General features: G+C 40.8%; 1 long non-coding RNA gene across 1 annotated transcript in view; it reads right to left on the bottom strand.

Moving 5' to 3' along the window:
• LOC118892674 overlaps positions 1–14,598 on the bottom strand; it is a 249,420-nt gene that overhangs the window by 64,047 nt on the left and 170,775 nt on the right. Inside the window, exon 3 of the long non-coding RNA XR_005019316.1 lies at positions 5,414–5,567. This is a non-coding gene — a long non-coding RNA (uncharacterized LOC118892674). The remainder of the gene's footprint in view (positions 1–5,413; positions 5,568–14,598) is intronic.

The raw sequence follows: 14,598 nt of genomic DNA, 5'->3' as shown, positions 1-14,598 counted from the left end.
AGCACCCATCTTCACCTTTAAAAGCTCACCAGCAGGGTCCGATAGGTAGGTAGGTAGATAGATAGATAGATAGATAGATAGATAGATAGATAGATAGATAGGTAGATAGGTAGACAGATAGATGGTAGTTTTCCCAGGAGCACCAGGAAAGAGAAAGAACCGTGTAGAAAGTTGCATGGCACGAGCTACAATCATAGTCACACCCCAGCAGTGGTCCACAGCTGTCCCTACTGGCACTCCAAGATGCACCATATACGCCAGCACCCCTAGCCAGCCATCAACCCCAACTGCCGGCCGTCACTGCCATGTTGCCCTGGGACAGTCTATGTGGTGGCCACAGTGGCCCTCCCCAGTCCCAGATAGAATCTCCTATCACTGGTTCCCTGAGGCACCAGCTCTTGAATAACAGTCTGCAGTGATTGTGTCTGACTGTTTGAACTTGGGCCATGTGCCTATGCATGGTGACTTACAGCTGAGATTCTAGAGTCAGATTCCTTGGGGTCAAACCTTGGCTTGTCCAATTACTTGCTGTGTGACCATGAGCAAGTTACCTTCTCTCTGTGTGCTCCAGTTTCCTCAACTGTATCAACTGGGCCTCGGACTGGGGAAGCCTGGCTGCCAGAAATCTCTGTGAGGAAAACTTCACGGGAAAAGCAGAGTGGAGAGAGGAGAAGGCATGAATGCCAGACACTTCCTCACTTGACAATTTTGTGATGGACTACTCCTGTTTTTCCCCACCTTAAGATAATATGACATTCTAGGGCAGTACTCTTCAAATACTTTTGCCCAAATAGCCCCTAAAAGAATTCTGCAAACTATCTACATCCCGCAGATCTTTAAGTTAACATCTAGAATTTTTATCATTTAAAGAGTTGAAAATGTTGTGATTTCTGGCATACAGTATACATATATAGCTCCAGACCTTTTCACAGTCCCTGCTCTCCATCCCATTCTGGGCTTCATTCCTTCTGAGCCCTGACCTCCAAGAGCAGGGATCTAATTATTCGAATTATCTTTTAAACGTTTCTTCTGTTCCCCTAAATTTGTCTTCAGGCAATCGCCCAGCAATTGTAAAAGCTCCATGAAATGACTAAAACAGAGCACAGATGAGACATGACAAACCGCTGTGGAGATGCACTTTGAGTGAGCAATGCTGAAGTCACCCTGAATAGCTCTGCAGGTCTCAGGAGCACAGAGAGGCAAGAGCATCAAGGCCTATGGCCCTCAATGGCCTGTCTTATGCTCTGATTGAGCAAGAGCACTGGAGGGGAGGGAGGGTGTGAAACAAAATATAAGACAACCAATGCAATACTAGACCATTTAATACACAGCTCAGAACTTCCCTTTAGATGTTAGACTCCCCTAAGTATTACTGGCCAGGGTTCTTAGCCTCCTTAGTCAATAGAAATTGATCAGAGGCCAGAAAACAAATTCAGGCAAGGCTTTTTTGGGTCCCCTGCTGCAGCAGGGGGGAGCGAGAACAAACAACAGGTTCCCTTGCTTGCTCGCTCCCTAGGTGGGGCGAGCTTGTTCCTTATATGGGGTGAGGGTAGGGGTGTGTCCAGGGGTGGGGCTGGAGGGGTGGCTTAGGTGTTTTGCCCACCCCTCTGGTGGTGTCGTGTGCCGGGGGCATGCTCAGTACCCTGGCTTTTGCTCCTGACACCCTGCTTTTGCTCTGGGCTCTTCAAAAGTGGCAGTTGGGTTATTTTGGTCTCTTTGTATCTTTTGTCCAGAATTTGCCCCAACTGCACATGCACCTAGTTATTTTTAGTCACATACAGTTTCTTTGTATTTTGTTGCTTGAGGAGAGGTGTGTCCAGGTGCAAGCATTGCAGCACTGCAGCAAAGGGTCCCAGGTCCCAGCCTGTCTCATAAGGACAAATGACAAATTTACTCTACCTGTTACTAACACCAAATGAGAAGAAACAGTCCCCTATACCCCACCCCCAATGATATAATGATTCCCTCGTAAGTGGTGACTTTAATTTAATCTCTAACCCCTCTCTTCCACCAACGCTGAATACTATTAAACATGTAGTTTGAAATTGTATTTTCTGAATTTTTTACACCTTTTAACTAGAATGAGTATTATATCAAGAGCTACTGAGGGGCTGCCTGGACTTGATCTTCTGTCGAAAGTGTAAGCCTTTATATTCTACAAAGGAGGTGATGTTGCCCTGTTCACATGGTATGGTGATTGGAAGACCATCATGGAAGGAGGTCAAGGATCCAAAGCTAGCTACCTGTTTTTGCCAACCCAGTAGCCGTTTCCCTCTCCTCCTTGCAAAGGGAACTCTAATTTGCTTCAGTGTCTGCCTCAGGACAAGCGTCCTGATCCCTAGCTTGGGAACACATCCTGATTTACGTAAGTCACTCATGGCAATCCCACTCCTCTTGCTTGTCATTAGCTTAGAGGATGTCAGACAGTTCTGGTCAGGGAGTCAAGGCAGGAAACCATTGAGAGCTTCCAAGAAAGGTTTTCTTACATGTCACAAGGAAGACACAAACCATTTTTCCTGCTGGATATTGTGATGGGGCATGGTAGTCAGTACTTGTACAGTCATTTGGCAACTATGTGGGGAGCTAACTGGAGCACAAAGCCAAGGCACCAAGCATGACAGAACAGAAGGTGGAAAGAATTCAGATCCTTGACAACGTCACAAAGATGCTGAACGAAATTAATTCAGGCACTGACCTATCTTGCCCCTTCTCATGTCCTTATTATTTCAACCTTAAAATATGCCACAATTCTCTGATCCTCTTCTTTAAGAGAGATGAAATCTAAATCTCCCCCGAGTATGAGTTAGACTTAGTGACTCACTTCTAACAAACAGAATAAGGCAGAAGTGACTAACTTCAGAGACTAGGTCTTGGAAGGTGCCAAGGCTTCCTCTTCACTCTCTCTCAGATCACTCATAGTAGGTGAAGCTAGCTGTCGGGTCATGAGGACACCCAAGCAGCCTAAGGAGAGGCCCACGTGGTGAGGCTGAGGTCACTTTCAGACAAAGGTACATTAATTGATAAAATGTTCTAAAAGACTGTATCCTAAAGCCAGAGAATTAGAGGGCCTTCCAGGGGTCCTCTGGTTCATTTTCCTCTTTCTTTAAAAGAGCATATAATGCTCTCTGAGACAAAAAGAAGTCACTCTCATAAGGCCTTCCATAAAAGGAGATGAAAGTTGTTCTAGGGCTCTACTTTCAACAACCATCTGGTGAGAGGCCAAAATCCTCTGGTTATGATTAAACCAATTGCATCTTGAATCCTTGGAATTGAGTAGTGCTTCCCAAAATTTCTTACAGGAAAAGTATCCTGAATAATATTAACAGATATTCTACCAAAAAGGGGGGGAGGAGGTAGAGATTTAAAACATACACAGAGCATATTGAAGACTTTGGAGAATTCTTTCTGTAAAGAAATCTGCTTAACTTTTGTTTAACTCAGAATTTCTCAAATTTAGGGTGACTATGGATAATCCTCTGATGCTCCTTTCTCCCAACAAAAATACCTATGATAATTTCTTGGGACATAAATGTTCTTTAGGACACAGAGAAACATGAGTGTGGATGAGAAAGTGCTCATGACAATACACTGAATGAATGTATTAACATGAATGATCAAAATAATTCACATCTATACTCAAAATACCATAGCCATCCTACGGAGATACAGTCACCTCCATTATCTGAGTAATTCAAAGTGTCTAAGTTTAGACTTGTATTTCAAGTCAGAAATGGCACAAGAATTAGCAATGTGCAATGTGCAAAATAGGACTCATGCACATTTACTCAAAAAGATTAGCATTTTTCTCCCAAAATCCAAACTTTCAGATTTTCTTCTTTTCCATTAAACAATAAAATTTTTGCTCCCTCCTTTAAAATTTCTTATTTTAATATTTCAGGAGAATTTTTCCTCTCAAATGTTTGTCAAAGGAAAAGAACTTCTTACAGAGATTGCTAAAATATCCATTTCTGGTGTATAAAACCCCAAATTCGCATGCCAATGCCTGCAAAAAGGTCAAATCATTCACTAACAAGGCAGCCAGTATTGCCAAGGAAGCCAAGCCCTGTTGACTGGCAGTGTCAGTCCCTGGATTCTATCCTGTTAAGCCCCAAAGCCAAGTGAACAAAGCCCCACACTCCTGAGTGAATAGGAATATCACTCACAGCAGTCAATTAGGACTTGCTCTAACCAGACAAGGTCCCATAAAGTAAATGGTTCTGTCCTGGGGCTAGGCCAAATCTGACATGCCCAGAATACCTCTAACTTCTCCTAATTATAACTTTGAATTTCTTTGCCATTTAAAATCAAATCATCAACCCTTTAAGACTCAGCAGAGATGGGATCTATGGAAATGAATATATGCAAGCAGGTATATGAGAAACCCCACTTTCCCCCTCCATCCCCATGGCTCTCCATCTTTGATTCCTGTAGCTGCCACCATGCCTACCACCCAGGAAGGGAGACCATTTCTTTTTAACTCTGGTTCAAGGGAGGACATGAATGCTTTTCCTTAGTTTCCTCAGTACAAATGAGATATACTGTCATTTAGGAAAAAGACCCCCAAAGAAAAGAAACAGAGTAATTACAGAGCAATCTTTGAGTGGTCAATTTTCAAAAGGACGTGATTCTGATGCTACAACTATATTGTGGTCCTAATGGCTGGTAAATCTGTTTGGACATTTTCCTGGTTCCTTCTATTAGCTAACCCATTAACTGGTTAACCCATTGCCTATAATCCTTTATTGAGAGAGGGTATTACCATCTGGGTCAAGGATGGAATGACTACATTCTTTCTCACCCACCCCCATAACCCCCAATACTCTAAGTTCCATTTTTTCTCTGATATGAGAGATTCCTCATCTATAGCTTTCCTAACTTCCCATATCCAATTGGTCAGCCAACCCATGAAGGGCACTGCTCAGTCCCAGAATTTCTAAGAGCTTAAGGACACCTGCACCGTTTGTTCTTGCCTTGCTTGAGGGAAAGATGGACATCACACCACATGGGAAACTGCATTCCTAAACACAAACCACAGCTACTAATCTAGAAGCTAGGGAGAACTTAGATGGTCTCAGAAACCAGAGAGGGTCCATGGAGTGGAGCCACACAGAACCTAAAAAGACCTAGGCTTCCTTAGCCTGTTTTCCCCCTGGAGCCAGACATCAGCACCTCAGAGACTCCTCACTGACTCTCAGGAGGAGGAAGCCGTGGCTGTAGTTCCATGTTGGGACCCAGCCCACATTGCCTAATGCCTTAAGCAGTAGGCTCAGTATCTGTTATGTGAGGATAAACAGAGGTTTATCCTAGGTGAGAAGTGTTGCCAACACAGGTGGCCGAGCAAGGACAGAGAACTTCCTGGGGGAACAAACAGCAACCCCCAGATGAGGGAGACAGTAACTTCAGCCAGACTTACCTACACAACTTTGGAGAGGCTGGAGAATATATCACCCACACGGCCAGATGCTTCTTGGCCTGTGGGAGCTACTGTCCTTGAGGAACGCATACATTCAGGATGCGGCCCCAAACCATGGTGAGGTGGGTGGGTAGGAGGGGCATGACAGGACTGCCTAGAAAAGAAAGAGTACTTTTTGTAGGATTTTTTCTGGTAGTTCTCTACTTCCTCACCCATATTCCTTGTCTGTGATACAAAGCCCTTCACAAACTGATCCTTACACTCCTCTCCCAGGTCTATTGCTCTATAAGAGGGTTATCAGATGGGTCACCAGACTACTGAATACTACTGGAAAGACATTTCACAAACCAAAAACACCCGAATCGACACTGTGTGAAGTTATCGTCAATAACTGTGTCCTATTTTTATTTTATTTTATAATAGATTATGTACCTTTTAGTTCAATTTTTTAAATTAATTTTAACATCCAGACAAGTGAAATTTGAACTTAAAATTTTTTAAAGTTCACTTCCTCCTTGAGAAAGAACAGAATGATGCAATGGCTGAGTGTATGGGCTCTGTAAGTACATGGCCTTCTTTGAGTCTTAAATCTGATACTTATAATTTGTATGATTTCTAGAGTAAGTTACCTAACCTATGCCTGCCTCATTTCTCTCATCTACAAACTGGGGATGATATGATTTCTGACCTCAAATGCCTATTGTAAGGTTTAATATGTATAAAGCACTTGAAACAGAATTTAGGTCTTAAAAAGCCTTCTGGGAATACTAGCTACCCTTATCATTGTTCCTGATTGGAGGCTCAGTCTACCACAGTCATCAGTTCAGAGGTCATCCATGAACTCTAACAATACTCTCAGAATCTTCTGGCAAAGCAATTAAGACAGATGATGAAGTCTCTATACAACATATGAAGAAGTAGTTTCTTTATTGGGAAAAAAAAGAATATATCCCTGCTGCCAGGGTTACACTGAAAGAGCAGCCTGGATCAGTCCATCTATAGAGACCCTAATCTTACTGTCTTATTCAAAATGTATTTGGGATAGAATCTCAGATGGATTTTTTTTTTTTGGTCTATAGTACCTAGAAACTACCTCTATTGTTCTTGGTCTTCCTTCCTTTTCTCCTGCTCTCCTCACAAATACTGTCATTCTTGGCCAAGAGTCCAAGGATCCGCACATCCTACAGCATGCAACATCCTCCAGCCTAGCAAACCAACCAAATTCCTTATCAAGACTGATGACTTCTCACGGTAAACATCTGATGCATTAGGTAGGCTAGAGGGGCAGAGATTCTGGCAATATCCCCTTTGGAATGGTGCGTCAGAAAAATATAAAGAGCTTTCATGTCTTCCAGAGACATGAACATCATAAGCAGAGTACCAGTTTCCTTTTAAAGATATTTTAGAGCAATCAGCATTTTCCCCAGACGATAGAGTGGATCCTCATTATTTGTGGATTCCATATTTGTGAATTTGCCTACTTGCTCAAATTTATCTGTAACCCCCAAACCTTATTCACAGCACTTTTTCAGTCATTAGTGGGCATGCATGGAGTACAAAAATTTTGAGTTGCCCCACGTGCAAGTTCCCAGCTGAGGTCAAACAAGGCAATACTCTGCCTTCTTATTTCAGCTCTCATACTATAAACAAGCTTCCTTTTCACAATCTAGTTAGTACATGTTTTTTGCATTTTTGTGCTTTTTGTTGGTGATGTCACTCTTTAAAATGTTTCCCAACTGTAGTGCTGAACTGCCGTCTAGTGCTCCTAAGCGCAAGAAGGCTACCTTAGGGAGAAAATACATGTTAGACAAGCTTCCTTCAGGCACGAGTTATAGTGTTGTTGGCCATGAGTTCAAAGTTACTGAATCAACAATACATTAAATAAGGTGTCTTCAAACAGAAACACACGTAAAACAAGGTTATGTATTGATCAGTTGACAAAAATGCTGTGACCAGAGGTTTGCAGGAGCTTAACCCTGTACTTCCCCCAGGGGCAACGGTCCAGTAGTCATTAATTCAGTGTTTGTGGCAACTTTATAGAACATAACTGCAACAAATAATGAGAATCAACTGTATATCCAAATCTGAATTAATTCTTTCCAAGAAGAATTGTCATTGTTAGCCACTCTCCAAGCATAGTGCACGAGGTTGTCAAAACAAAACTACTCTTCCAAGGTAAATTTACTTGTTACATAAATTGAAAAACTGAATTAAGGTATCCAGCCTGTTGTTATAAAGATGTCTAATCCACCTTATGTGAAAAAGGACTCTGAGATAGCAGAGACAAAATTTAGTTTAAGGACAGGGATAAAACATAAAAATCATTATTGAAGTACTATTCCCTCCCTTTTCCACCTACTGATTTAAATGTCACCCCTCTACCCTATCACCCACCAGATAGTTGCCGTTGTCTCTCTAATACCACAAGCTGTAGCTGGCATGAGGCTATACTGACAAGGGGATCAGAGTGTCTATTTGTCTATCTCCCTATGTTCCAGGCCCAGAGGAAAATAACTCAGTATTCACATATCTCCCTTCTCTTACAACTTATAGAAGCCTTAGAGGAGAGGGCAAAAGCAGGCATGGTTTTCTCTATCACTCACCACCACCTACTCCATCCCAGTGGGGAAGGAGGGGGGTCAGAGTTACAGGGATGGGCCCTGGCCCTGAGATAGAGAGACACAGGTGACCCACTGCAAAGATTGGGATCACCCAAGACCACCCTCACTTCTGACACCTAATGCAAGGTTGGGGGCCCTCAAGCCCAACTCTGGCATCACCTACAAGTTTCAGTTTCCCCAAGAACACCCTCAGGTTGAGTAATTCACTAGATTAAAAAGCAGCAAAGGGAAGAGGCACATAGGGCCTCAAAAGTGTTCCAGGTATGAGCTTCCAGTGGTCTTCTCCCAGTGGAGTCATGCAAACAGCGCTTATTTCTCCCAGCAAAGATGTATGACAATACACAGAGTACAGAGTATTGCCAACCAGAGAAGCTCACCCTAGCCTTGGCGACCAGAGTTTTTATTGGGGCTCAGTCATGTAGCTATGGTAGACAACCATATTGTGTGACCCAGGGATCCCAACATAAATCACATTGTCACCACAGATTATCTGCCATCACTCAAGGCCCCCAGGTGAACAGACACTTTTATCAGGAAGGACATTCCAAGGGCTAAAATTTACTTCCCAGGAGTCAGGGGCAAAAACCAAACCTCTCTTTGGCAAGGTAAATCCTTTGCTACACATCTGGTTAGAGACTTCTGCCCATTCTTCTGTGCATGTGACAAAAACAGCTGCTCCTCCTTTCCACAAGCCCAAGAGCCACTATGTTTTGACTGATGCAGAAGGATCTCTGCCTGGTGAACCTAGGGCCGGTGAGATGCAGAGGAGTGAAGGCATGAATCTCATAGACCAGCGGAAGGAGATGGAATGGTGTACTAATTTACTGTTACTGCTGTAACAGATTAACACAAACTTAGTGGCTAAAAACTACACAAAAGTATTCTCTTGGAGTTCTGGAGGTCAGAAGTCAAAAACAGTTTCACTGGGCTAAAGTCAAGGAAGCTGTAGGGCTGCTCTTTCTGAATGTCCTGAAAGGAGGCTCCATTTCCGTGCTTTCTTCAGCTTCTAGTGTCACCTGGAATCTTTCGCTTGCATTCCCTTCCTCCAGCTTCAGAGCACATCACTCCCTTCTCTGTTTCTATCATCACATCGCCTTCTCCTGTGACCCTGACTCTTCCTGAGTCCCTGGTATAAGGACCCTTATCCAGGGTAACCTTCCGTCTCAAGATCCTGAACTTAATCACATCTGCCAAGCCTCTTTTGCTATATAAAGCAACATTCACAGCATGCAAGGATTCGACATTGACACAGTTGGGGGTCCGTTATTCAGTCTAACTCAGATGGGCTGTATGCCTAAAGAGTCATAGGTGCCATAAACAAATAATGTGTTTTATCTTCATTTTATCTCACCCATAGTAAGAGATTTGCTATGAACAGCAGATATTTATTTCTCAGAAACATGTATGATATGGAGAAAATTTTTTTAATTTCCTTAATAGAAAAAAAAAATCCCTCTCTAAAGAGACATGCATTATGTAGCATAAATGTTTTGATAACCTGGAATGTCAGTTGGCTTCAAAGAGTGAAAGGGCTAGGATAACATAAAATTAAGTAGCTCTGCATAAAAAAGAGCTCATGGAGAGGAATTAGAAGCTACTTTGGATGGGGGAGGGGAGGGATCACGAGTGGAGAAGACAAAATGATTAATGAGAATTTGCTGAGTGGTGTGTGCTGTAAAACTTCTCCCCCGTTTTCCATGAAATCTTCAGTAAAATCCATAATGTGCATTGATATTCTAAGAAATAGGTTTCTTTTTTGGGTATGAAACACACTCTGATTCCTGATTCAAGGATGCTGGGGAAAACCAGAGGATGCAGAGAATGACTATGGGATCCCAGCAACCTCTGGGTTACAATGAATAAATGGACATCAAACTTTTCTTTCCTAAAACAATTGCAAACTGTGAAGGAGGAAATCAATGAAAATCATCTGGGAATTACAGTCATATTTTCTGGTAGTTTAATTATCTTGTTATAATCTGCAGTTAATACCTGGAGTGAAAGCTCAACATCACAGCCTTTTGCATTAGTCTTCTAGTGTGGCTATAACAAAGTACCACAGACTGTGTGGCTTAAACAACTAAAAATGTGTTGTCTCACAGTTCTGGAAGCTAGAAGTCCAAGATCAAGGTGTTGGCAGGATTGGTTTCTTCTGAGGCCTCTCTCCTTGGCTTGGCGATGACTGTCTTTCTCCCTGAGTCTTCACGTGGTCTTCCCTCTGTGTGTGTCTGTGTCCTAACCTCTTCTTTTAAGACACAAATCTATTGGATTAGGAACTACCCTAATAAACTCATTTTACCTTAATTACCTCTTTAAAGACCCTATCTCCAAGTACAGTCACATTCTGAGATACTAGGGTTTAGAATGTCAACATAGGAATGTCGGGGGGTGGGGGTGGGGGGAGGGGAGGGGGGAGCCCACAGTGAACACAATTCAGCCAAACACTTCTACAATTAACAAATGCAAGGCTGGTATTAGCATTTTAAGACAGGATGTTAGAATGGGCTAAACGGATAGCTAAAAGCCTTAATGCTTCTGGCCCAGAGCATGGCATACATGTCTTAAAGCTGATTTAAGAGGTTGACTTGACAGAATCAAAAAAATGGAATGTAAATCTCTAAATATGTATATGTATAACTGATTCACTTTATTATAAAGCAGAAACTAACACACCATTGTAAAGCAATTATACTCTAATAAAGATGTTAAAAAAAAAAATCTCTAAATTGTGTTATTCTCTACAAGGTTTCTACCCTAATTAGTTATGTCTTCTTTTTTGAACATATTTAACTTTTATATCAATACAAAATATTTAATTTGCATTTTAACACCATGTGGGGACTCTGGATTTGATTCTTGATACAGTCAATCCAACATTTTGTAGAAGAGCAAAACTAATTTTCTTTTTTTTTTTTTTCTTTGCGTCTGTGATAAGAGTACCTGTCTCAGGGATCAATTCCATAAGGCACTATCTTGTCTTATCCTTACAAAAATAACTATATTAATTTAGCCTCACAAAAGACATTTTTCTCTATTTTCTTATGGTAATTATTTTAGGAAAAACTACCAGTATTTAATAGCTATTTGTTAATAAAATTTTAACCTGATGCTTACCATAAAATGTTTAATATCATTTAACATTTTTATTGAGAATGACACCAAATAACACTAAAATCAAAATGATTCATATCTGCTTCAATTGTGGGCATTCTGAATTTTCTCACTTTAAAAAGTCTCATGAGATTTGCATTCCCATCTGATTAATGAGAATCATGGTCACATGTGATACAGTCATTGCTCAGATCCCTGGTGCAGGTTAAAAACAGTCTCTAAAATAGGTTCTGTTGCTTTTCCTGGTGTCTTGGCTCTATTACACTACATCTGCAACACTGCAGGTGTCTTTTATTCATTGCAAAGCAGTTTGTGCTATCAAATAACAACAGCAAGTGTGCACCAAGATAAAAAATCAGAGATAGGTTACAAAATAATTGCAAAGAAATATGAAACGATATATAAGTTGATATTCCTATTTAAAGACTTCTAAAACACTAATTTAAAAAAAATAGCTTTAGATTATGGTACTAAAGAAGCCTTGGAAATAGATTTTTGCACTCCAGATTTGGTTCAAAAAAAGAGAGAGAGAAAAATATTTTACTATGAGTACCCATATAATTAAGAGGATGTACAGAGAAGAGGTCAAGCACATGGACTCAGGAATCAGAATGCCTGGGGTCAAATCTTGCATTCACCCTTTAGTAAAAGGAAATGCTAGGCAAGTTACCGGAACTCTTTGTTTCTCAGTTTCCTCAACGGTAAAATGTGGACAAATGTAGTGCTTTGTAGGGCTGTGGTGAGACTGAGTCAGTTAAAGCACTAAGAACAACACCTGGCACTAGGCAGCACTCAGTAATGGGGCTAAAATATTATCTTCTCCTCCTCCTTCTCTCCTTTGATCTCACTCCCATCTCATCACTGCTCTCTCATGTCCTCCTTTTTCCTTTTTCCCCACCTTCAGCTTTCTACACAGCTTTGACAATTGGCTCTCCTTTTGCATCTCCACTCTGTCCCCTGGTGAATTCAATAACACATTAATAAAGCACCCTGCTATTACTCTTCAATAATAATAATAATAATAGCTAACATTTTTTGAGCTTTCACTATGTTCCTATTATGCATCCTTTTGTGAAGTATATACCCCACTGTCCTAAATCAGTGTCCTCCCTGAACCCATGTGGGAACATACTGTCCTAATTTTCCTTGCTTCTTCTTCCTTTCTCTTAAACACTGGGTTCCCTTGGCATTCTTTCCCAGTCCCTTCTCTGTACACTTTCCTTTGGGTGGTGAAGATCACATATCTTCAGTCACCAACTATATGCTGAACATTCTCAAAGCTGTATCTCCAGCTTGAACTGCTCCCCAGAGCTCCAGACCCTTATATATGTGCACTGAACATTTCAACTTGGATGTCCCACAGTACCACAAAGCCAGCACAGGCAATCTGAGTTCATCTTCACACCAAACCCCCTCCTATCTTGCATTCCTGTCTGAAGAAAAGCATCATCATCCCCATCCCATCCCAGGATGGAACGTGTTAAAAGCTGAGTTGAAAAAGTAAACAGCATAGAAATGGGCTCTGTCCTCATAGAACTTAGAATCTAACTGGAGGATACAGTAGAAGAAACAAGTAAATAGGCCATACTTAATTTTCTGTCTTTTTAATACTATCATTAGTTATATAATTAAGTGTATTCTTTTCTTGGGATTTTTTTCATTAGCATTTTATAAAACTGATTAACTCTGTCATATTTTACTACAGATATTTTCTTATCTAGTAACTTTTTTTTTTTTGCATTTCAGAAAGTTATTATTTTTAAATGATCAAATCTAATGACGTTTCCTTCCATGAATTTTTTTCTACCACTTCTAAATTTACAAATGTTTTCTCTATCAGGAGATCTGATGAATATTCAATTTTGTCTTCCAGTTTCTCTATTTGTTTATGTTTCATTCTATTCTACTTGGAATTTATTTTGATGAGGTATTAGTAAAATTTAATTTATGAAGATTTCCAAATCTTCTTAATAGGTTGGATGAGAAATGGCTAGATAGCAGTCTTTTTCATTTCTGAAATATTTGAGACCACCAATTTTTCTGTCTTAAAATTTGCATCTTCCTTGGTTTATCAATAGAACTTTTAGGTTTCTTCCTACTTTTTCAACTTTGATGCCTCTCTCCTATTTTCTCATTTCTCCTCCTTTTTCCTTCTAGTTGTATTTGTTCCCACAGCCAAAGTCTTGGACATCTGTCCTTATCTTGATTGCTTTCCTTGACTCAACTCTGGCCCAAGACATCAAAGATACTTTGAGGGACTTCCCTGGTGGTCCAGTGGTAAAGAATCCGCCTTACAATGCAGGGGATGCGTGTTTGATCCCTGGTTGGGGAACTAGGATCCCACATGCCGCGGGGCAACTAGGCCCACGCGTCACAACTACTGAGCTTGCACACCTCAACTAGAGCCCATGTGCTGCAAACTATAGAGCCCATGTGCTCTGGAACCCATGCACCACAACTACAGAGCTCACAGCACCCTGGAGCCTGCACGCCACAACTAGAGAGAGAAAACCCACATGCCACAACTAGAGAAAAGCCCGTACACCACAACGAAAGATCCCGCCTGCCTCAACGAAGATCCCCCGTGCTGCAACTAAGACCTGACGCAGCCAAAAATAAAATAAATAAATAATAAATAAATCTTACCAAAAAAAGATAGTTTGATTAGGACGACTTTCTACTCAAATTCAGCAAGAATAAAACTCAACATACAATCTCCTGCAGCCTTCAACTGGCTCACTCCCCCATTTCTTGATTTATAATAAACCTTTGTTCCATCAAAATCCCAGTCATATATACTCAAAACCTCAGAATCATCTTCAACTCTCCTTTATCCCTCTTATTTCATTAGTTAACAATTTCTACTAATGCTGTATCTATCGCTACATCTCTATTCTAATAGACTGATGATCAAAGGCCAGAACTCTTCCTTGTAAGTTTGAAAAACACCCTAATTTCTCTTCATGAATGTACTCTCTTCATTCTTCAATGTCTACTATGCACCTCTACCAGAGTAATCATCCTAATGTACAAATTCTATCACGCTATTTCCAAAATTAAAAAACTTCAGGGTATAAATGATAAAGTCCAACACTGTTATCCTAATTTTCAAGTCCCTGTATGATCTGATTGTATTTGCTTTAGTTTCTTACTAAAGACCTTTAAACTAAGGGGAAAAGGAAGAGAAGAAAGAAAGGATAAAAAGGAAAGGGAAGGAAAATGAAAAAGGAAAGAAGAAAGAAGAAATGGAAGAGAGGAAAATGAAAAAAAATTTAAAAGAAGGGTATTTTTGTTGGAAATGACAGACACCCAATCTCAAAATAAATTAACCACAGAAATAAAATTGTTGGCACATATAACTAGGAATGCAAGAGTTGAATCTGGCTTCAGGATAGTTGGATCCAGGCTTTTACATGCTATCATTAGGACACTGTGTCTTTCTCTATTTCACAG

This window comes from Balaenoptera musculus, chromosome 3, assembly GCF_009873245.2.
Source record: "Balaenoptera musculus isolate JJ_BM4_2016_0621 chromosome 3, mBalMus1.pri.v3, whole genome shotgun sequence".
Taxonomy (NCBI): domain Eukaryota; kingdom Metazoa; phylum Chordata; class Mammalia; order Artiodactyla; family Balaenopteridae; genus Balaenoptera; species Balaenoptera musculus.
Note: the sequence above shows the minus strand (reverse complement) of the source record. Positions and strands in the feature narration are given on the sequence as shown.